This window comes from Dipodomys spectabilis, unplaced genomic scaffold (assembly GCF_019054845.1).
Source record: "Dipodomys spectabilis isolate Male_0828 unplaced genomic scaffold, ASM1905484v1 ptg000008l, whole genome shotgun sequence".
Lineage (NCBI taxonomy): Eukaryota > Metazoa > Chordata > Mammalia > Rodentia > Heteromyidae > Dipodomys > Dipodomys spectabilis.
Window position 1 is genome coordinate 2,517,022 of NW_024870685.1, and position 23,468 is coordinate 2,540,489.

At 39.9% G+C, this 23,468-nt stretch overlaps 1 pseudogene; it reads right to left on the reverse strand.

Annotated features, from left to right (window-relative positions):
* Positions 1-22,857: 22,857 nt before the first annotated feature.
* On the reverse strand, positions 22,858-22,970 carry LOC122124778 (annotated as a pseudogene).
* Between the last annotated feature and the right edge of the window lie 498 nt (positions 22,971-23,468).

Below are 23,468 nucleotides of genomic sequence, written 5' to 3' on the forward strand. Positions count from 1 at the left end.
CATGAAATGTTTCATTGAGCGTGATGATGGGCCTATGATGCCTCTCCTAGGATTCCAGAAGCTTGGGAAATCCAAGCACATATCTGATATCACAAAGCTTCCTATCATCTAGGGCTGGTGAATCTCATCAGATTTTGAAACCTTTGACCTCTCCTAGTTGGTCCTTGGGTGGCTAGGTTTGGGGGTTGAACACAGGGCTGGGGTGCTGACCATGAGCTCAGTGCAGAAACCCAGTGCTTTACCATTTTGTGTAACAGCATCACTTCTAGTCTATGTGTGTGTGTGTGTGTGTGTGTGTGTGTGCTTGCACATGTGCTCAGGCTCATACACCATTCCTGGAAGTTGAACTCAAGACCTGAGCTCTGTACCTGAGCACTGTAACTAGTTTCTCTTGTACAAGGATAGCCCTCTTCCACTTGAGCCAGAGCCACTTCAGGCTTTTTTTTAGTGATGTAGTCCTGAGAAATCAAACCCAGGGTTTCATATATGCAAAGAACTCTACTCCTAAGGCACATTCCCAACCCTCTACTTCAGGTTTGTTAGTTTGTTTCTGTCTTTTTGTTGTTGTTATAGGAGTTGAAGTCTGGGCCTGGGTGCTGTCCGTGAGCTCTTCAGCTCAAGTTTTGTGCTCTACCATTTGAGTCAAAGTACCATTTCAGTTTTTCTGGTGGTCCATCGGAGCTTAGTGTCTCAAGGACTTTCCTGCTCAGGCTAGTTTTGAACCATGATCCTCAGATCTCATCCTTCTGAGTAGCTAATATGACAGGCATGAGCGACAAGCACTCAGGTTCAACTTCAGGTAACTTAGTGGTGAATTGGAGATAATAGTCTCATGGGACCTTTTGTGTCTTTGATAATTTGGAACCCAGATCCTCAGATCTCAGCTTCCTGAGAAGACAGGATGACAACCTCAGCTATAGCCTCCTAGTTGGCACTCTGCTGCAAGGGGGTCCTTGGCTCCATGTGGTAGAGTGCTAGCCCAAGAGGTAAGGGGCAGCAATCAGGCCCCTAGTTCAAGGTTCATGACTGAGAAAAACCAAAACAAAAAATAATTTTCTGCAGGAGACAACTCATTACTTTTCAGTAATACATAATTTTTTCTCTGCCATGGGGACATATCTGAGCCTCAATATTCTTGTCTGCATCATCATCTCAGTTGTGGAGTTCTTACAAGGACTTGATGAAAGAATACTCCCTGTGAAAGACACAGCACATGGCACTCTTTCCATGACTCAGCACACAGCATCCTGTGAAAGACTCAGCACCCAGCACCCCATGCAGGACTCAGCACACTAAAATTTGTGAAGGACTCAGCACATAGCACCATGTGCAGGACTCAGCACAGAGCACCTCATGAAGGACTCAGCACGTAGCTCTATTCAACAAGCTGTCATTAGAATTAGGGTGCTCTCATTGGTATCACCATTCTTTGAGGAACATTTCACAAACCACACATGGTTTAGTGGGGTGTTGTTTTTGTTGTTGTTGGGGTTAGCCATGGGGCTTGAACTCCAAGCATGGGGTCCTGTTCTAATACCATTTGCTCAAGGCTAGAACTCTACCACTTCAATCCATATTTCAAAGAGTCTAGCAGACTTCCTGCCAGGTTTTAAAGCCCCCGAGCAGCCAGGATGTTGGTGGTAAGCCAAGGTAAACCAGGATGACAGGGGTAACCCATTGAGCTGGGTTGCAGCAGTTTACATCTGGCCAAGTCTGGTTAGGTGGCAGCTGTCAGCACCAGACTACTAGCTTTCTCTGTGATGAGGTAGTGGAAGTCCTGTCCTTCTCTAGTTACATTTGAACATTCTACCTTTTTGTGGCCTTAGTCCAGGAGCTTGAGTAAGGGCTTTGACACTGTCCCTAAGCATTTGTGCTCCAGGCCAGCACTCAATTGATTGAAAGATAGCAGAACTTCCGGGTTTTCTGTTTATGTCACACTGAGGAATCGAACCCAGGGCTTTGTGCTTACTAGGCGAGCACTCAACCACCAGGCCCCAGGAGTGAATGAGGCATAGATAGAGATTACTGTTTATAAATATTATATAAACAAAAAGTTTTCTGTATATTATTATTTTATAGATATTACTATCAATTATTAGGTATTACACTATGTCTCCATTTAATGATGTGTCCCAGTAAACAATTAATAAAACATTAATTAAATATCCTATTAGTATTTATCTCATATGTACATACACCCATATATATAATCACATATTTTATAGAATGAGACAGATGTCTATATATTATTAATATGTATCATCTCTTTTTACCAATTATTAGGTATTTAGGTTTCCATGCAATTTTTATTCTGTTAATGCTTAATAAAATATTAAACTTAATCTATGTCCTATAATTATTGTGTCTCTTTTATCCTAGAATGATTCACTATTAATTCAATCTTTTTTTCATTTATTGTAGTGACAATTCTTCCACTTATGACATTTTTTACATTTATGACATCCTATTACATAGCTTATAGATTTGCATCTGAATTATACATCCTACCTGTCACCGAGTACTTTCAAAGAAAAAGAAAACATGTGTCACGCTTGGCTTCTCACTCCACAATTACATTTTTGGCAGTACTGGGATCTAAACTCAGGGCCTAGAAGGTTCAATTCATGAATGAGTGACTGTTAGCACAGCAGCCTCTAGCCAATTCAGCTGCCAGGCTTTCCTAGGCCCTGAGATCGAGCCCCAGATGTTGACCCCATATCGAGCTTAATATAGCTATTCATTTTATTTTTGTTTAATTCATTTATTTATCATTTATTTTATTAACTGTTATTAAACATGAAATTTTTATTACATTTATTACATAGGGTAATAGATTTGCCTATATATGAAACTTCACACCTGACACCCAGGACTTTCACAGAAAAGGAAAAAGTGAATCACCATGGACTTCTTAATCCACGATTCAATTTTTGTGAGTGCTGGCAACTGAATTCACGGCCTACAAGACCCAATTCATGAATAGGTGAGTGTCAACACACCAGCCTGGGGCATATGGAGCGGACAAGCATCTCCAGCACCTGAGATCTAACCCCAGGCATTGACAAAATATGAACAGATTGACATGAAGATTCAAATAAATACAGATATTTATAGAGTGCCAGAGATGTCTATATATTCTTCAGTTATATACACTACATTTCTACCAATTCTTGGGTATTTATTATGCCTCCATGTAATTAATATTATTGTTTTCATCCTTAATGAAATATTAATTAATTCAACTGCTGTTTGGAAACTATTGCGTCCATGTAATTAATAGTATTCTTTGAATGTGTCAAAAAATACTCATTAAAATACATTGTCCGCCTAAACTCACTTTGTCTAATTGTATAGTAGTATTCAGAAACAACCAATTCCACCTTGCCATTCATAATTTTCCTATGAATAGGAACGAGACCCTTAGGATTTCCCTCCATTTGTAGGGGACAGGAAGGGGCTTCTAACACAGGACTTATGTTACCATGTTGGCCTATGGCTTTCCTGGTAGCACGCCAGCCTTCAGCAATGCCAGATTATCAACCTTTTTCAGCTGTGTCATTCAGACACAGGATGGTCACCTTGCAAACCAAACAAATGCAAAACTGGCAGCTATCTGCAAGTTGCCAGGTATTTTTTTTTTTTTCTGTGTCGCATTATTTTTTTTTTTCCCCTGTCAGCCTTTGGGGCCAAAGAACCCAGGTTCAGCTGTGGGTCCAGTGGCTACACACCAGCCTAGAGTGATCAAAGCTGAGGCAGAATTTCCACGACCTGAGTTCAAGCCCTGTGCTTAACAAAATAAAAAGAAATAAATAAGTACATACATTGATACATTAAAAATATTTAAAATATTATGAGTCTACTTGTCTTGGAATTCATGCATTTTTATCTGCCAGACCTGGGATTTGAACTCAGGCTCTGGGTAAATATGCAGCACTGTGGGGGATGGGGAAGTTCACCTTGCTGGAAGACAAAAGTCAGGCCTGTTCCTAGGGCCTGAATTCGAGTCCTAACACTCTAAAGAATAATATGCATATACATTTTAATACATGATTTATATTTACATACACATTTACTGCATATTGTGATTAGTGTACTTATTCATTTTATTTGTTTTTTATTTATTTCTTATGTATTTTAATGAGTATGATTACACATATACCATTTTTTGCATCTTTTTACATAAGACATAGATTTGCCTATGTATTCTACATCATTCCTGAGACCCAGGGCTTTCACCAAAAAGGAAAACAAGTGTGACAATTGGCTTTTCCACCAGTATTAAGTTTTTGGCAGTTCTGTGACTTGATTTCAGGGCCTAGCAGACCCATTTCAGGAATGGTTAAATGTTAGCATACCAGTTTGATGCAAGTGAAGTTGGTAGGCAAATTTGAGGACCTGAGATCAAGCCCTAGGAATGGCCAATATGTAAACAGATAGATGTTTAGATTGCAGTGTGTGTGTGTGTGTGTGTGTGCGCGCGCATGTGTGTGTATTTACATATGTATATACATCTATAAATATAAAAAGTGAGAGACAGATAGACTTTTACGTAGATTCTAGTGTGTAACCCTATATAAAGAGTTATGTCTATAGCTTATATTTATATATTCCATTACTACCAATTATTTGGTCTAAAATTATGCCTCCATTAATTAATCACGGTAGAACACTTAATAAAGAATTAATCAATGACCTATATTTATTGCATACAACCTTATACTAGAATGACTATCTAATTAGTCATTCAGTTAGTACATTTCAAACATTCTGTTAGTGTTCCTATACATAGGAACAAGTTTCCTAGGATCTTCAGCCGTGTATAGGTGGCAGTGCTAGGATCGAACTCAGGGCTTAGGTGTCTGGGTTAGACTCAGGCTTCACTGAGAGGCCCCAGCCTTCATCCATGCAAGCTCACGTAAATTTTCAAGCTGAGTCATTGAGACCCAGGAGGGTCACAGTACAAAGGAAACAAAGGTAAAACTATTGTGTAAAACTTCCTGTTTTTCTCCTCCTCCATTTTTGTTGGTTGGATGTACTTTTGCCAGTGCTGAGAGTTGAACTCTGGTCCTAGGATCCCTAGATCATTTGTGGGTGTAAAAGCTGCACCCCAGCCTATGGTAATCATGGTTTAAGACAAAATAAAATGGTTCGTTGAGCAAAAGGAGCTTAGGGAAAATGTCTAAGCTCACAGTTCAAGCCTCAGAACCTGCCACAAAAAAGAGCCATTAATTCCATGTGTCTGTGTATGTATGCATGTATTTGTATCAGTGAACATCAAGAGTTTTTATGAAGAAAGCTACCCAGCTAGGAAATTTGCTTTGAATAGAATGATTTCATAGCATAGAGAGTGCTTTCAAGACAGTGCATGTTCCGGGTTTACCCTCACTGTTCCCAGGGTAGCATGAGGGGTTCTTCATACCTCAGGCTGCTGGAGGAAGTCTGCCTCATTTTTAGAACAGGCAGACAAAAAGCCTCACTCCTATAGAGCTGTGTAACAAGCAATTCATTGGGCCATTTAGTGAGGATGAATGTGGGCATGCTCTGAAGATCAGGAGAAAAAGGCCTCTTTGTACCCCAAGCTATCTCTCTCCCCAGTGCTCTCTTTTGACAGGAAGCCTTCATTTGTGCCACCTCCCGTGGCAGGCCAAGTTCCCTACACTCATCCTGTCTTTGTAAGACTATGTTTCTGTTTTGAAACAAACTACTACATTAATTCAAGAGTCCTTCTGGAAGACAATTAGGGAGCTGAACCTAATGAAATAATTCATTATTGGCAACGGTGCCTATGTGTGTGTGTGTGTGTGTGTGTGTGTGTGTGTGTGTGTGTGTGTGTGTGTCTGTGCTTGCACATGCGCACTAATGCACGCGTGTATACACCAGTCCTGGTGCTTGAATTCAGAACCTTATCACTGTACCTCAGTTTCTCCTGTACAAGGACAGCACTCTACCACTTGAGCCACAGTGCCACTTCAGGGATGTGGAACATTTCTATGGATGTGGTACTGATGATTCAATCCCAGGGTTTCACACATGCAAAGCATTCTAACCCTAAGAAAAATTCCCTGCACTCCATTTCAGGTTTCTTTCTTTCTTTTCTTGTAAGTTGGAGGAGTTGAAGTCTGGGTCTGGGTGCTGTCTATGATCTTTTCAGCTCAAGTCTAGTGCTCTTCCACCTGAGCTACAGTGTCCCTTCAGGCTTTCTGGTGGTTTATTGGAGATAACCATCTCAAGGAATTTCCTGCCCAAGCTGGCTTTGCACCATGATCTGAGATAGCTTTGAAACGAGACTTTCAACTTCCTGAGCAGGCAGGATGATAGACCTCAGCTAAAGACACCTAAGCCATGACAATTTGCTTCAAGGGGGTTCTTGGCTCCGCATTATAGAATGTTAGCCATGAGCCCAAGAATAAATTCAGCACCTAGGCTCTGAGTTCAAAATTCATGATGGAGAAAACTAAACCAAAACAATTGCCTACAGGAGACAAGTCACTAGAGCTCAGTATATACATAAATTTGGCCCTGCCTTGGGGACATATGTGAGCCTCAACTTTCTCATCTGCACAATCATCTTACTTGTATAGCTCTTATAAGGACCAGATGAAAGTAAACAACTCATGAAGGACTCAGCACATAGCACCCTGTGAAGGACTCAGCACACAGTACCCCATGAATGACCCAGCACCCCATGAAGAACTCAGCACCCAGCAACTCAGGAAGGACTCATCACCTAGCTGTATCCCATAAACTGACATTAGATTTAGGGTACTTTAATCAGTATTAACAGTCTTTCAGATACACATCACAAACCACACAAGTTTACATCTAACGGTTTAGAGGGGTGTTTTTGTGGGGAGGGTCATCAGCCTCGGGGATTGCACTCATAGGTTGGAGGTACTGTCCTAAGATATTTTCCTCAAGGCTAGAGCTCTACCACTTTGAGGCACAACTCAGAGTCTCCCAGACTTCCTGCCAGGGCTGAGTTTTCAACCTACCAGTGTCTGATCTCATCTCCCGCGCAGCAAGGGGTGAGCCAGCAGCATCTGGTTCTATGGTTGACCTCTGGCTAAGTCAGGTTAGATGGCAGCCATCAGCTTCAGACCCCCAGCTTGCTCTGTGATGAGGTATTTGAAATCCTGACTTTCTATACTTGCAGTCAGAACATTCTAATTTGTTTTTGGTGCCAGTCCTGGGACTTGAGTAAGGGTCTAGACACAGTCCTTAAGCTTTCATGCTCAACACCAGTGCACTACTGCTTGAGTGACAGCAGTACGTCCAGCATATTCTGTGCATATGATAGTGTGGAATCGAACCCAGGGCTTCATACATACTAGGCGAGCACTCTACAACTGAGCCCCAGGAATGACAAGTGTAGAAATAGATATGTAGATTGTTACACACACACACACACACACACACACACACACACACACACACACACACACACACATATATATATATATACATATATATACACATATAGAAATATATATATATGTAAGTATGTATATATAAAACGAGACAGAAATGTCTGTATATTAGTTAATTATATATACTATATTACTACCAATTATCGATAAATTATTCCTTCCTTTTTTTAAGTATTATGGTTGAATACATAACAAAGTATTAACTGAAAATTAGTCAATGTACTATAATTATTGTGTATAATTTTATAATATAATCATACACTAACTACTAATATAATTGTTACTTTGTAACATTCCATTCGTATGGATATATATGAGAATGCGTTTCTTAGACTCTACTGCCATTCATAGGTGGCAGTCCTGGGATTCGCACACGGGGCCTAGGTTGCTGATTTTGGCTATGCCTTCCCTGAGAGTCCACTAAACTTCAGCAGTGCAAGGTCATGTACACTTTCTGTGCCCTGTCATTTAGAGGATTGTTGCAATGCAAAGGAAAAACAATGTAAAACTGCCTTCTGGGACTTCCCAGTTTTATGCTTCTCCTTTATTTCCCTCTCTTTTTCTTTTTTTTTTTTTTCAGTTTTGGGTCCAGAACTATGGGTCTGGGTGCTGTCCCTCAACTCTTCAACTCAAGGCTATCGCTCTAACACTTGAGCCATAGCACTACTTCCATTTTTTCTGCTTATGTGGTGCTGAAGAATCGAACCCAGGGCCTTATGTATGCAAGGCAAGCCGTCTATTACTGAGCCACCTTCCCAGAACTTCTCCTTTTTTTTTTTTGCCAGTCCCAAGGTTTGAACTTGGGTCCTAGGATCTCAGGATGGGCTGTGGGTCCTGAAGCTTCACACCAGCCTAGGATGATCGAAGCTGAGACAGAGTTGCCATGAGCTGAGTTCAAGCCCCAGGCACGGCCAAAATAAAATTAAGGCCCTGGCTTGGAATTTTCACCACTTTTCTGGCAGGCCTGGGATTTGAACTCAGGGTTTGGGTAACTCTGTGGCACTGTGGGGGAGAGGAAGTTCACAATCATTGAAGACAAGATTTTCAGCCTAGTTCCTAGGGCCCAAATACAAGCCCCAGCACTGAAAAAAATAATATCCATATATGAGATCTATTTACATACATGGGTTTAATCCTTATGACATTTATTACCCTTATTTTTTTATTTTATTTAGTATTAGTATATATATAGCATCTATTTCATTTATTACATCTTATCACATGGATCTATTTGCATATGGATTATAAATCTTGCTGAGAGCAGGACTTTCACAGAAAAGGAAAAAAAAACATGTCTCAAAATTGGCTTCTAACTCCACATATAAAATTTTCGCCATGCTGGGATTTGAATTTACAGCCCACAATGCCCAATTCATGAAAGGGTCAGTTGTAGAAAAAAAGGCTTTGGCAAACTGAGGTGCCAGTCAGTTCTGAGGACCTGGGAACAAGCCATAGTAGTGATTGATAGATATAGATAGATATAAATATAGATATAGATAGATAGATGTATAGTTTGCAATATATATGAGAGAGAGAATGTGAAGATATTAAATTATATATATATTATGAATTATTAATAAATTATGCCTCCATTTAATGAAGTATTATGGTTGAATACTTATTAAAGTATTAATGTAAAAGTAGTCAGTATTCTTTAATTGGGAGAATCATACCATGGTGCTAGAATGGAAGACATAATCCACTACTTTTTGTGTGGCATTCTATAAGAAAATCATGAACCAGCTGCAAATTTAATTGTTACTTTTATAACATTCCTTTAAGCATTCACATGAATAGGAAAGATTTTCTCCAGATCTCCTTCCATTTGTAGGTGGCAGTCCTGGCAGTCAGCTCTAGGCCTGGGTAGTTGACTTCTAAATGCAAACCATTAGATTGACACTGTGAAGATTTCAGTTCATCACAATGAAAAAAAAAGAACAAGAAGAAAAGAAAGGCAGGTGTCAGAGGTTCCTGCCTGTAATCCTCGCTCTTCAGGAGTCTGAGAGGTAGAGAATGCCTGTTTGAATTCAGCTTGTCCACAGCACTCTTATTTCTGAGGGATCACAGGAATAAAAAATTGCCATGAATGGGGCTGTGGCTCAAAGAAAGAGTGCTACCCTTGAGCAAAAGAAGCTCAGGGACAGTGCCTGGGCTCATGATACAGCCCCCAGACATGCCAAACAAACAAACAAACAAAAAACAAGTAACTCCATGTCTCCCCAGGCATGTATCATGCATTTCTATCGGTGAAGGTCCAGAGTCCCTATAATGAAAGGCACCCAACTAGGAAATTTGCTTTGAATAGAATGATTTCATAGCACAGACAGTCTTTTCAAGACAGTGCATGTTCCGGGGCTTCCCTCACTGTTCCCAGGGTAGCCTGAGGTTTTCTCCTCACCCCAGGCTGCTGGAGAAACTCTGTCTCATTGTTGGAACAGGCAGAAAAAAAGCTTGACTCCTGTACAGCTGTGTAACAAACAATTCATCCGGGGCAATTAGTGAGGATGAGTGTGGGCAGGCTTTGAAGGCCAAGAGAAAAAGACCTCTTTGTACCCCAATCTATCTCTCTCCCCAGTGCTCTGTTTTGACAGGAAGCCTTCATTTGTGCCACCTTCTGTGGAAGTCCAAGTTCTCTGCACTCATCCTGTCTTTTTTAGACTATGTTTCAGTGTTGAAATAAACTGCTACAATTAATTCAATGGTCCTTCTGTCAGACAATAAGGGATCTGAACCTAATAAAATGATTCATTATCTGCAATGGTGCCTTACTAGGTTTCTGGAAGTTTGCAAAATCTAAGCACATGGGTAATAGAACAATGCTTCCTGTCATTTAGGGCTGGTGAAGCTCATCAGGTTTTGAAACCTTTGACCTCTCCTAGTTGGGTCCTGGGTGGCTAGGTTTGGGGTTGAACAAAGGGCCTGGGTGCTGACCATGAGATGAGAACAGAAGCTCAGTGCTTTACCATTTGGTGTCACAGCTTCATTTCTGGTATCTGTGGTATGTGTGTGTGTGTGTGTGTGTGTGTGTGTGTGTGTGTGTGTGTGTGTGTTCATGTATGTGTGTGCATACACTTGTCCTGGAGCTTGAACTCAGGACCTGAGCACTGTATCTGAGTTTCTCCTGTTCAAAGATAGCACTCTATCACTTGAGCCACAGAGCTACTTCAGGCTTTTTTCTAGTGATGTGGTACTAAGGAATCCAACCCAGGGATTCATACATGCAAAGCACTCTACTCCTCAGACACATTCCCAGCAGTCCACTTCAGGTTTTTTTCTTTCTTTTCTTGGAAATTGGAGGAGTTGAAATCTAGTCCTGGGTGCTGTCCTTGAACTCTTCAGCTAAAGCCAAGCACTCTACCACTTGAGCTACAGCACACCTGCAGATTTTTGGTAGGTCACTGGAGAGAAGCCTCTCAAGGATTTTGCTGCCCACCCTGGCTTCAGGCTGTGATCCTCAGCTCTCAGGCTCTTGAGTAGCCAGGATGACAGGCGTGAGTCGCCGGAACCCAGTTTCCACTTCAAGTTTCTAAGTAGTGAATAGGAGATAATAGTCTCATGGGAACCTTTGTGTCTGGGATAATTTGGAACTGAGATTGTTACATCTCAGCTTGCTGAGTAGATAGGATGACACACCTCAGCTACAGACACCTAGACTGTTACACTCCTTTGTAAGGGGTCCTTGGTTCCACATGGTAAGATGCTAGCCATGAGCCCAACAGGGAAGGGTCAGTGGCTAGGCCCTGAGTTCAAGGTCCACGACTGAGAAAAATAAACCAAAACAATTGTCTGCAGGAGACAACTCAATAGAGTTAGGTACATATATCCTGTTGGCCTTGACATGGGGATATCTGAGCCCCAAGTTTCTCATCTGCACAATCATCTGACTTGTGGAGCTCTTACAAGGACCAGATGAAAGAATGTACCCCGTGAAGGACTTAGCACACAACACCTCATGAAGGACTCATCACATAGCTGTATCCCACACGCTGTCATTAGAATTAGGGTGCTTCCATTAGTATCACCATTCTTTCATAAACACATCACAAACTACACAAAGTTCACATCTAATGATTTAGAGGGGTGGGATTTATTGGGTAGGTAGAGTCAGCCATGGGGATTGCACTGAAAGGTTGGGGATACTGTCCTAAGACCTTTTGATCAAAGCTAGAACTCTACCACTTTGAGCCACAGCTCAGAGTTTCACAGATTTCTTGCCAGCGCTGGGTTTTAAACCCACCAGTGTCAGATCTCAGTCCCCCAGGATCTTGGATGATGGGGTGAGTGAGCCAGCAGCATCTGGTTCTGTGGATCTGAGTTGCAGCAGTTTACCTCTGGCTAAGTCAGGTTAGATGGCAGCTGTCAGCACCAGATTCCCGGCTTGCTCTGTGATGAAGTATTTGCAGTCCTATCCTTATATAGTTGCAGTCAGAACATTCTATCTTTTTTGGTGCCATTCCTGGATCTTGAGTAAGAGTCTAGACACAGTCCCTAAGCTTTTATGATCAAAGCTAGTGCTCAGCTGGTTGAGCAACAGCATGACTTCTGGATTTTTCTGTGCATGTGGCAATGAGGAATCAAACCCAGGGCTTTATACGTATTAGGCGAGCACTCTAATACTGAGTCCCAGTAGTAACAAGTGTATAAACAGATAAATGTGTAGATTGGTAGATAGACAGATAGATAGATAGATAGATAGATAGATAGATAGATAGATAGATAGATAGATAGATAGATAGATAGATAGACAGACAAACAGACAGACAGATAGATGCATGAAACAAGAGAGAGATGTCTGTATACTATGAAAATTCATACATGATATTGCTACCGATTATTGGCAATGAAATTATGCCTTCCCTTTTTAAGTATCATGATTGCATACATAATAAAGTATTAACTGAAAATTAGTCATGGTTGTATAAATGTTGTGTATAATTTTATAATATAATCAAACACTAACTACTTATTTAGTTGTTACTTTTATAACATTCTATTTGTATGGATGTACTTGAGAATTTGGTTTCTTAGAATCTCTGCCATTCATTAGTGGCAATCCCAGGATTCGACCTCCACACCTAAGTTGCCAGTTTCGGCTTTGGCTTCCTTAATAGTCCACCAAACATCAGCAATACAAGGTCATGTACTCTTTCTTTGCATTGTCATTTACATCCAGGATGGTCACAATACAAAGGAAACTAAAGTAAAACCATCTTCTTGAACTTGTCAGTTTTATGCTTCTTTTTTTTTGCCAGCCCCAAAATTTGAACTTAGGTCCTAGGATACAAGAGTTGGCTGTGGCAGAGGTATCAAGACCTGAGAGCAAGCCCTGTGCTCGGCTAATAATAATAATAATAATAATAGTAATTCCATGGTTTGGAATTTGCACTATTTCTCTGGCAGGCCTTGTATTTGAACTCAGGGTCTGGATAACTTTGTGGCACTGTGGATGAAGGGGAAAGGCCCACCATCCTTGAAGACAAGAAATTCAGACCAGTTCCCAGGGCCTGAAATGAAGCACCAGCACTGGAAAAAGTAATATTAATATATGAGATCTATTTACATACATGGGTTTATTGCATATTATGTTTATTACCCTTATTTATTTAGTATTATTACACATATAACAGTTCTTTTATTACATCATATCACATAGGATATATTTGCATATGGATTATACATCATGCTGAGACCCAGGACTTTCACAGAAAAGGAAAAAAAAAAGTGTCAAAATTGGCTTCTTACTACACGAATAAATTTTTGGACATGCTGGGATTTCAACTTATGTCCTACAATGGCCATAAATGGGGTCACAGACTTAGCACACCAGCCTCTAGCAAACTGAGCTGCCAGAAAGTTCTGAGGACCTGTGATCAAGCCACAGGAGTACACAATATAGATAGATAGATAAATTGGTGTGTAGATCTATACATACATACATATATATATATGAAGAGAGAGAGGGAATTTGAGGATATTAGATAATATATATCAAACCAATTATTAGTTAGCAAATTATGCTTCCATTTAATGAAGTATCACGTTTGAATACTTATAAAAGCCTTGATTAAAAATTAGTCAATATCCTTCCATTAGGGGAATCATACCATGGTGCTAGAATGGAAGATATAAATCCAATAAATTTTATGTGGCATTCTAAAATAGAATCATGAATTAATTGCAAATTTAATTATTACTTTTATAACATTCCATTAGCATTCACCTTAATAGGAATGAGTTTGTCAGGATCACCTTCAATTTGTGGGTGGCAGTCTTGGTATTCGAACTCTAGGCTTGGGTAGTTTACTTATAACGCAAACCATTGGAATGACAGCGTCAAGATTTCAGATTGTTATGATTACAAAAAAGAACAAGAAGAAAAGAAACCCAGGATCCAGGGGCTCCTGCCTGTAATCCTAACTCATCAGGAGGCTGAGATATAGAAAATGCCAATTTGAATTCAACCGGGACAGGAAAGTCCAAGACATTCTTATTTCTAAGAGATCACAGGAAAAAAACAAACAAACATGAATTGGGCTGTGGCTCAAGGGCTGAGCACTACCTTTGAGCAAAGGAGCTCACGGACAGGGTCTAGTCTCATAGTACAAACCCGGAACTGTCCACCCCCCCCCAAAAAAAAGAGGCAATAACTCCATGTCTCTGTGTATGGATGGATGATGGATGGATGATGGGCATTCAGCAGGTTGCCCATGCCCAGCCGTCCAACCTGGGGAAGCTGGGACAAGACTTGCATTGTACTAAGTCTGAGCTGGCAGCTTGAACATAGTATCCTTTTCTACCATTGAATAACTGAAGCCCGATGGGACACCTAGCAGCAAGCCACTTCCTCCAGGGAGACCACAGTACCTATACTGTAGGAGTTGACAAAGTTTCTGGCTCCATATTCTCTATCTTTCTGTAGAATGTGAGACTAGACCACTGGGGCATGGTGGATATCATTCATTTATCATTCCTCATTGCTGAGTCACAGGCTGGTCCCAAATCAGGGCAAAGACATGAAATAGTCAGCAATATCTATGCTGAAAGGGGTATGCCAATCTCACCCTCATAATTCCTGTTAGAAGTGAGTCTTGATCTGTGATTGTGGCTTAGTGGTAGAGTGCTTACCTAGCGTGCACTAAGCCCTGGGTTTGATTGCTCAGTAGCACACAAACAGAAAAAGCCAAAAGTGGGACTGTGGCTTAAGTGATAGAGTGCTAGCCTTGAGCAAAAGAAGCTCAGAAACATGTCCAGAACCTGATTTCATGCCCAAAGACTGGCAAAAAAAGTGAGCCTGGTGAGACATATTCTTCTAGGACTCAGAGGAAGACCGAGGTTATAGGTAAGAGGTAGGGTAGATGGCAGGTGCTGATGGCTCCCCCCTGTAAGCTACTCAGGAGGCTGAGATATGAGGATCCCAATTGCAAGCAAGAAAGCCTATATGAGACACTTTTCTCCAATTAAACATCCAAAAACCAGAAGTAGAGCTGTGGCCCAAGTAGTAGAGTGCTAGCATTGAGCACGAAAGCTCAAGGATAGGATAGCATCCAGGCCATGAATTCAAACCCCAGGACTGGTACACCCATGCAGACACACACACACTCACACACACACACACACCAAGATAGAACATTTGCCATTCAACCTGCAAAAGTGTCATCTCTAGCAACTCAATATTAAAAAAAAAAAAAGGGAGAAGGGAAGAAACGACTTGCTCCACAAGGTGATATAACCAGTGCAAAATTCCACAGGAGTTCTAAGATTTGGATTCAGGACAGAGGGTCATCAGGCAGAAGGTCCAACATGGGCAAAGGTCCTGAGGTGTGTGTAGAGCAGATGGTGTGGGTGGGATAAAGGTTCTGTGGCTTCAGACAAGTCTGGGAGGACATTCAAGGTTGGGTGAAGGTTTGTACTTGAGTCACAGGTAGGGTACATGGTCGGGTCCCAGAATAGGGCCCAGGGGGAAGATTAGCTTGCTTTTTACCAGGTACCCCAGCCATTTCCTGTGGCTGGAAGCTTATTTTTCACAACTCTTGACCCTCAGACCTCCTTTGCATGGAGGAGTCAAGGCAAACACAGGGAATAAAGCTTGCTTAAGAAAAGCTTCTAGCCCAAAGCCACCAGTGGCTCAACCCCTGTAAATCCTAGCTACTCAGGAGACAGATGAGATAGAGATCGTGGGTCAAGCCAGCTCAGGGGAGGAAAGTTAGTGAGAGTCTTCTTGCTAATTAACTACCAAAAGCCAGAAATGGAGCTGTGGCTCAAGTGGTAGAGTGCTAACCGTGAGGGAAAATGTTAAGAGACCAGAGCCCAAGCCCTGAGTTCAAGCCCGTGTACTGGCACAGATATAATACAGAAAAGCTTTCAGGAGCTCCTAGTCTATTGGGGGTGAAAGGCTAGATCAGCTGGGCACTGGTGGCTCACACCTGTCCTCCTAGCTCCTCAGGAGGCTGAGATATAAGGACCACGGTTCAAAGCCAGCCCAAGCAGGATTCCAGGAGACTCTAATCTCTAAGGAACCTCAAGAAAACTGGAAGTGGCTCTGTAGCTCAAGTGGTAAGTTAAAGAGCTTGGGGACAGAGCCCAGGCCCAGAGTTCAAGCCCCATGGCCAACACCTGGCCTGCTTGACCGCCCTCTGTTGCTCTAGGCAGAGTACTTTCCAGCTACTGAGGGTCTCCCAATGTCTAGGTGTCCTACAAGTCTTGAGAGAAGCCTGTTTGGAGACCATTACCTATAGAGCAAGCCACAGTACCCGAGAAGGGATGAGCCTTGGGGCATGGAGATAATCAGAATGGCATCTGTCATGGGTGTAATATGGATCTGAGCAGTAAATTGACATCTCAGACCACGGTTCTGGGCCAGGAGGGCAGAAGCTGCAAGATATCACACCAGGTAATGCCCACTCATTCAGGCATCACAAGAGTGTGAATTTGTCAGGCACACCTTGGGCAGGTGTTGAGTCTTGGCTTATGAAAGAATTTTAGGCTCAGGAATTCACAGCTGGCTGGTTGTTGCTTGTAGCAGTCGCTGGCCCTGGAGTCCCAGGGCTCAGAGGCCTGCTTTCCTCACCAGTGCTAGGGGGCAGATGAAGGTCTGCAATCGTGGGCCGACTACAAATAAGCATCAGTAGTGTCCTTCCCATGGTCCTGTGGGCCTGTACATGGATGTATCTCTTGAGAGTTTACTGTGACTATGCCTCATGACTGCCTCCAGTTCTAGTTCAGCTCATCATAACCACCTTCCTGTGTGTGTTTTTTGTGAGTGTGTGCATAAGCATCTTGGGACTAGGGCTTGATTTCAGGGCCTGGGCTCTGTCCCTCACTTTTTTCATTCAGGGCTAGCACACTTCCAGTTAAGCCACAGTTTTTCTTCCAGCTTTTGCGTGGTTATTTGCAGAAGAGATTCTCATAGACTTTTCTAGCTGGGCTGCCTCTGAATGGCAATCCTCATATCTCAGACTCCTGAGGAGCTAGGAATATGAGAGCATGAGCTATTACCAACTGGCCAGTTTCTTTCTGGGCTAAAACAGACTACCTCTCTCCAGCTGAGCACCCATCTACAGCTACCCCTCCTAACCCTGGCTTCAGATGAAATATAACCTTCTCCCCCGAGAAAAAAGAAATGGGATCAGGTTTGAGCTTTATGTTCTTCACACAGTCAGGGGCTGCTGGGAGCTGATGTGGAGGTCAGAGATCTAGGCCAGGGCAAGACAGCTGTTAGAACAGAAGAGATTATGAAAACACAGCCTTGCAGCTGGGTGCCAGTGGCTCATGCCTATAATCCTGACTACTCAAGGCTGAGACCTGAGGATCAATCAAGATTCAAAGCTAGCCTGGGCAGACTCTTATCTCCAATGAATCGCCAAAATGATGGGTAGCAGAGCTACTGTAGTTCAAGAAGTACAGCACCAACATTGTGCAAACAAGCTAAAGCATACCACTGAGGCTCTGAGTTCAAGCCCTGGTAAACACACACACACACACACACACACACACACACACACACACACACACACACACACACACACACAAACACACACATCCTTAGCAGGTGCGAGTGGCTCATACCATCAATCCTAGATACTTAAGTGGCTGAGCTCTTAGGGCGGCAACTTGAAGCCAACCCAAGCAGGAAAATATGTGAGACACTTCTGTCTACTAAACTACTAAAATAGATGAAAGGTGAGCTGTGGTTCCAGTGTTAGAGTGTTAGCCTTGAATCAAGGAAGCTCAGGGACAGTGCCAAAGTCTGAGTTTCAGCTCTAAGATTTTTTTAAAGACACCCCAATCAGGCCATAAATCCAGATTTTGGTCATTCTAGATCTCACTTCTACTCCTGCCACTTCCACAGCACAAGTGGCCGGTGTGTGGCCAGCACTGGGTTAAGAAGTGAACTTACACAAAGGGGACATAGCCAGGTCAAGGATAATGCCACAGAACATTGAGGTACTAGCCAAACCAGTTTCTCATCCCCCAGTTCCTTGGCCCTAGAGGAGTCATACCCTCCTGTATTGTGTGGTGTGAATTTTACTACAATTCTGAACCCTTCCACCTAATACCAAGAGTCATGAGCAATAATTCATTTTTTCATATTAAGATGAGTGCTAAGTGTAGGATACACTTTGAATTATTACATTAATTTATTAAAAATTAGTTTCATTTTTTCTTTTCTACATCTGCAGAAAGTAAAATTATATATTAAACATTCAATATGAAGTAATCAATTATAAGTAAACTATTTTTCAAATGATATACTATCAAACTGTGATTTGAGTTATAGTTCTAACAAATTGTGATGTAAACAACATTTAATAGAATTACGGTAATGTTTTTTAAACTTACCATCTTGTTATTGTTTTCTAATTCTGTCATTTTTTATTCTTGATCCAATTCATCTCTTCAACTCAATTGTTTAGTTTTGTATTTTATCTCTAATGGTTTGCTGATTATGCATCTTGTTTTCCCTTTTTAATGACTGACATGATCTGAAAATCTGTATGCTAGTTTATTACTTCCTACATTGAAGTCAAATTGCTGCTCTCCACAGCTGTTCTACTTTGCTTTGTATAGTACAGAATTTCCCCTAGTCCCACTGACTGTATTGCTGCTCTCATATATTTTATTTTATTTTTTATTTAAATTTTGTTGTCAAGGTAATGTACAGAGTGGTTATAGTTACATAATTAAGGTAATGAATTAATTTCTTTTCTAACTTTTTACCCCTTCACCCATTTTTCTCCCTCTTCCCTCCCAACGCACCTCTCAAGATCGTTTCCAACCTATTGTTTTGTGAGTATCACTGTTGCATAGGTTCCCCCTTTGTCCTTTGTCTCACTATTTTGTTTTTTTTTTTTCCTTCCCCTTTCCCAGTTCAGATCAACATATTTACAATACACAGGGTATCAAAATCAAATACAGTGACTACAGGGGATAAACCATAGGTGGGGAAACCACAAAAGGATAAAAAGAAATCATGGAGTACATTAAGAACAACAACAACAAAGAACATGTCTTGGAGTTCATTTCACTTAGAATCACCTTATAGGGTCATATGTACATAGCTATTGAGCTATTCTACTCATCTACTAAGATTATCCTTGATGTACACAATAATGCTCCCTATTACCCAGTAATCCCACTTCTGGGCATTTAACCTGATGACCACAAACAAGGCCACACTAAAGCTATCAGCACAATTATGGTTATCGCAGTAATATTTACCATAGCTAAGATATGGAATCAACTCTGATGCCCCTCAGTAGATGAATGTATCAAGAAAATGAGACACACACACTCACATACACACATACTATGCTTCCATCAGAAAGAAAGATACCACCTCATTTGTAAGGAAATGGAAGGTCTTGGAAAAAATCATATTAAGTGAAATAAGCCAGACTTAAAGAAACATAGTTCCCATGGATTCCCTTATTTGTAATAATTAGTTACATCAAGGATAATCTCATGTATTTTAATTTGACAGTTTGTTCTATGTTGAGCGTGCAACATTATTGCTATATTGTTTGTTATCATTTCTGCAAACAAGGAGGTATATTGAAAGTATTACATTCATCTTATCCATTACTGAAAGAAGAATAACTAAAAGAGCAACCCCTACTAGGAAGAACAACTCCCACTTACTTAGCTTCATTCCTATGTAAGGCCAGTGTTGTCCCCTGTATCCTCATATTGTACATTTCAACTCTATACCTCATATTGTATTTCTAGTATGTTCTACATTGTCAACTAAATGCCCCAGAAGTTCCACTTTGCTTTACTTTGTTTTAAAAAATTCTGTCTTAATATTTGGTGTTGATGAGTGTGTTTGTGTGTGTGTGTGTGTGTGTGTGTGTGTGTGTGTGTGTGTGTTTACAAAGATCAGAACACAACATTTTTCTTCATTTTGAATACGTCTTTCAGGTCATTGTAAGTTGTGGCTAATGGGAGCAATCTCTTGTTATTTTAAGAATGAAACAGAAAAAGATATTTGTGCATGTATCATAGTTGCTTTATTAGTCTGTAGTTGAACACTGAACATTAACTTATATCTTGGCTGCTCTTGTGAATAATGTGAATAAAAACGAACTACAGATATATTTAAAAGTTACCCAGAGAGAAATAATCACATGATTGATGGTTCAACTTAACTTTGGATTTCTATAGAAACTTGCATACTATTTTCTACAACGAGGATACTAACCTGTTTTTTGACCAATAGTGTAGAAAATTTCCTTTTTTCCACACTCTCACCAAAATTATTACCTTTTATTCAAAGATAATAAAGGGCAGTTTTTTATTATCTGCAGTACCCTATACTGGCATTAGATTTAAATCCAACCTGCTAAATGCTTGGAATTACAAGACTTTACCACCATAACTGGTTCCATTGATTTTTTTGATGAGTTATAATATTTATGAAGTTGTATCATAGTAATTTTGAATTATATTTCTCTAATGACTTCTGCTCAAAAAGTATTAAGGCAGCTTAGAAGTTGTATTAAACACAACTTTGTAAACCCACAGGAAATTTTCAGGGCTTTATGGAGAACATGTCTATTCAGACTTTTGTCCATTTTTAATCTGGTTTCTGGTTAATCTCATCTTTAATCTCGCTAAACCAGATCAATAATTAATTCAAGGTAGTAGAAAAGAAAAAAAATGTAGCAACTCCCAACATTTTTCAGTTTTCAAAAACATGGTATTGCTTAAATCATTTTCTGTTAACAATTGACACTATATAACTCAATTTAGTTAGACTTGTTACAAGGCTGTAGTTTATTTATTTTACATTGATTGCTCTTTCCAAAGCCTGTTTTTCTAATTTCCTTTGGTTTCTTTCAGTCTCAAGTAGCTCAGATTTCAAACTGAAGAATAAATGGAAGGAAGCAAACAAAAAAAATACAGTTCCTCTCATCCGATGATGCCTGTATAAGAATGAGGAAATAGTTCATCCTTCTAAGGACCTATGATAGGACAACAAAAAAAGAATTTATTCTTCTATGTCTTCTTTATCTTTGCGATGTAACTAAAATGTTGTAAAACACAATATACTGCTCAGATATTTTTATGTTTTATCAGTTTTGCACATTTTCATATGGATTTCACCTCAGTCTACAACATTCCTTCATCATCCTGTCCCTGATATTTTTACACTATCAAGACATAAGATAACCAATTTGATTTACAGCATGAGAAGTTATCCACCTGGCTTCCTTGGAAGCAGAGCATGATCAATAGATATTACTTCTGGTGGCTCACTACATGTAATGGTTTCTGTACTACTTATCACATTCTATTTAGTATTTAAAAAAGACTGCTGGCTAAACTCAAAGCTCATTCCTAGATGTTTATGTTAAGTATTTCACAAGTTTTATTCCCTTAATTGTTAAGATAACATTTGCTTTAATGCTAATGTTATTACCATTTTAGTGTTGGGAAAAATTGTAATTAAAGGCAATAAGTGCATGGCCTAAAGACACATAAAGTGAGGAAGGAAATGAGTCAAAGTTTCAGAAAGTTTTTCAGCAATACACAAAAAGTAGATAAAAATCTCTCCATTCTATGACACTCTCAATTCAATATTCATATTGTCCAAGAAATAATAACATACTAAATATTGTCCATGGTGATTGTTTTATGTCACATTTGTATTCAACACAGATTTTGTTGGAGACATTGGGTTATCATGCACAGAACTGAGCTTATACATTGAGGTCCAAAGAAAGGAAAATTTCTTCTGTCCCACAATTCCAGTATCCTTTTTAAAAAGTACTAAAATTTTAAATATCATCACCTACTGTCTTATAAGTATCCAAAAATTTTAAAATCATAAATAATCACTCCAAAATGCTGTAAAATTGGAGATGCTAATAAATGCCTTGCTGAAGTAAATTTTCTTCTACTTTTAACGTTATTCTGAAAGCCTTTGCTGGTTTGTCACACCTGTAATCCTAACTACTCGGGATATCTACTCATGAGCCTGAGATCTGTGGCTAACAGTTGGAAGCCAATCAGGGCAAAAGAAATTCATGAGATTCTTTTTCAAAAATTTTAATGAATTAGCAAAGGGCCAAGAATGGAGATGTAGCTCATTTAGTAGCTCACCAATCTAGAGAGAAAAGGCCTAACAAGACTTTGAAGCCCTCATTTCAAACTCTGAGCACGCCAACACACATGCAAGTGCTTGAACACATGCGTGCATTCACACACATATTTATTCAAAATGCCTTCATAACGGAGTTTTTCATGAATTTCTTTGCTAACGATATTATATGAGTAAAATAAAGGAAATAAACTCTTCCATCTCAGAACATTTTTATACGTTCTTATTGTAAAAATACTGTACATAGGGGTAACACTTACATGAGCAAGGTAATGAGTATATTTCCTAACAAGTATTGTTACTTCCTCCTTTTTGTTCCCCTACCATCCCTTCCCTCCCACCTCCACAAGTCCATTAACCTCCTCCCTTTCCCCGCCTCAATTGTAAAGTTCACTTTACAACATAGTTTCTTGTGCATCTCATTGTTACAATGGGTCAACCTGTATCCCTATTTAAGCATTTTGTTTTATTCCTTCCACTCAGCAAATTAGAGGAGAGTATATAAAAGATGTAGGCGCACCAACTTCAAATACAGTGAAAACAGGTGTTATAGCATGGGGGAGAAACATATAAAGAAACAAAAAAAAACCCACACTGTACGTTATAAGTACATGAGAAAAAATAGCAAGAAAAAAACACTTGTGTCCCTAACTTAGGGTTCATTTCCGTTAACATAACCTTATCTGGTCATATACACATAACTTTTGACATTTTCTGCTTATCCCAGACATATATTAGTTATTGAAATTTAAAGAAACCATGGGACCAATGTTTCTTTGGACTTGGCTTACTTCACTTAATAATTTTTTTTCCTCATCTTTCCATTTCCTAACAAATTGGGTGATGGAATGCTTCAGGAATTTGCCTGTTATCCTTGTGCAGGGGCCATGTTAATCTTCTCTGTACCATTCCAATGTTAGTGTATGTGATGCTGAATTGAGCACAGAACTCTTTTTTAAATATAAATTGTAAATGATTTTCTTAAACTAGACAATTCAACAAAAACTAAGTTTAAAAGAATTGTGAAATTTTAGAACCATGTACTTCTTACATAAGTACACATTTAAGAATAAAGTCAAGATTGACATGTCAAAAACAAAATAATTCCAGTTATTTGTTGTTCAAGAGATGTGTAGGAGGAGGAATTCAATTATTCTATACAAGGGACCTGTCATAATGAACACTGCAGCAAGTGTTAAGGTTTGTTAAAAGTTTTAATGTTTTAAATATATTTAATTTTGGGAATTTGCTTATATATGCCAAAACTGGGGCTGTTTGGCAGGTCATAATACTTTTCTATAAAGTATTTAAGATTTATGGTAGCAGATAAATACTACTAAGTATGTACATTTCAGTGTTTATAGAAACTTTACTAATGAGAAGTTGCAAAGTCTTTGTGTAAAGGAGCAGAATAAAGAGTTGACTATGTTAACTACACAGTT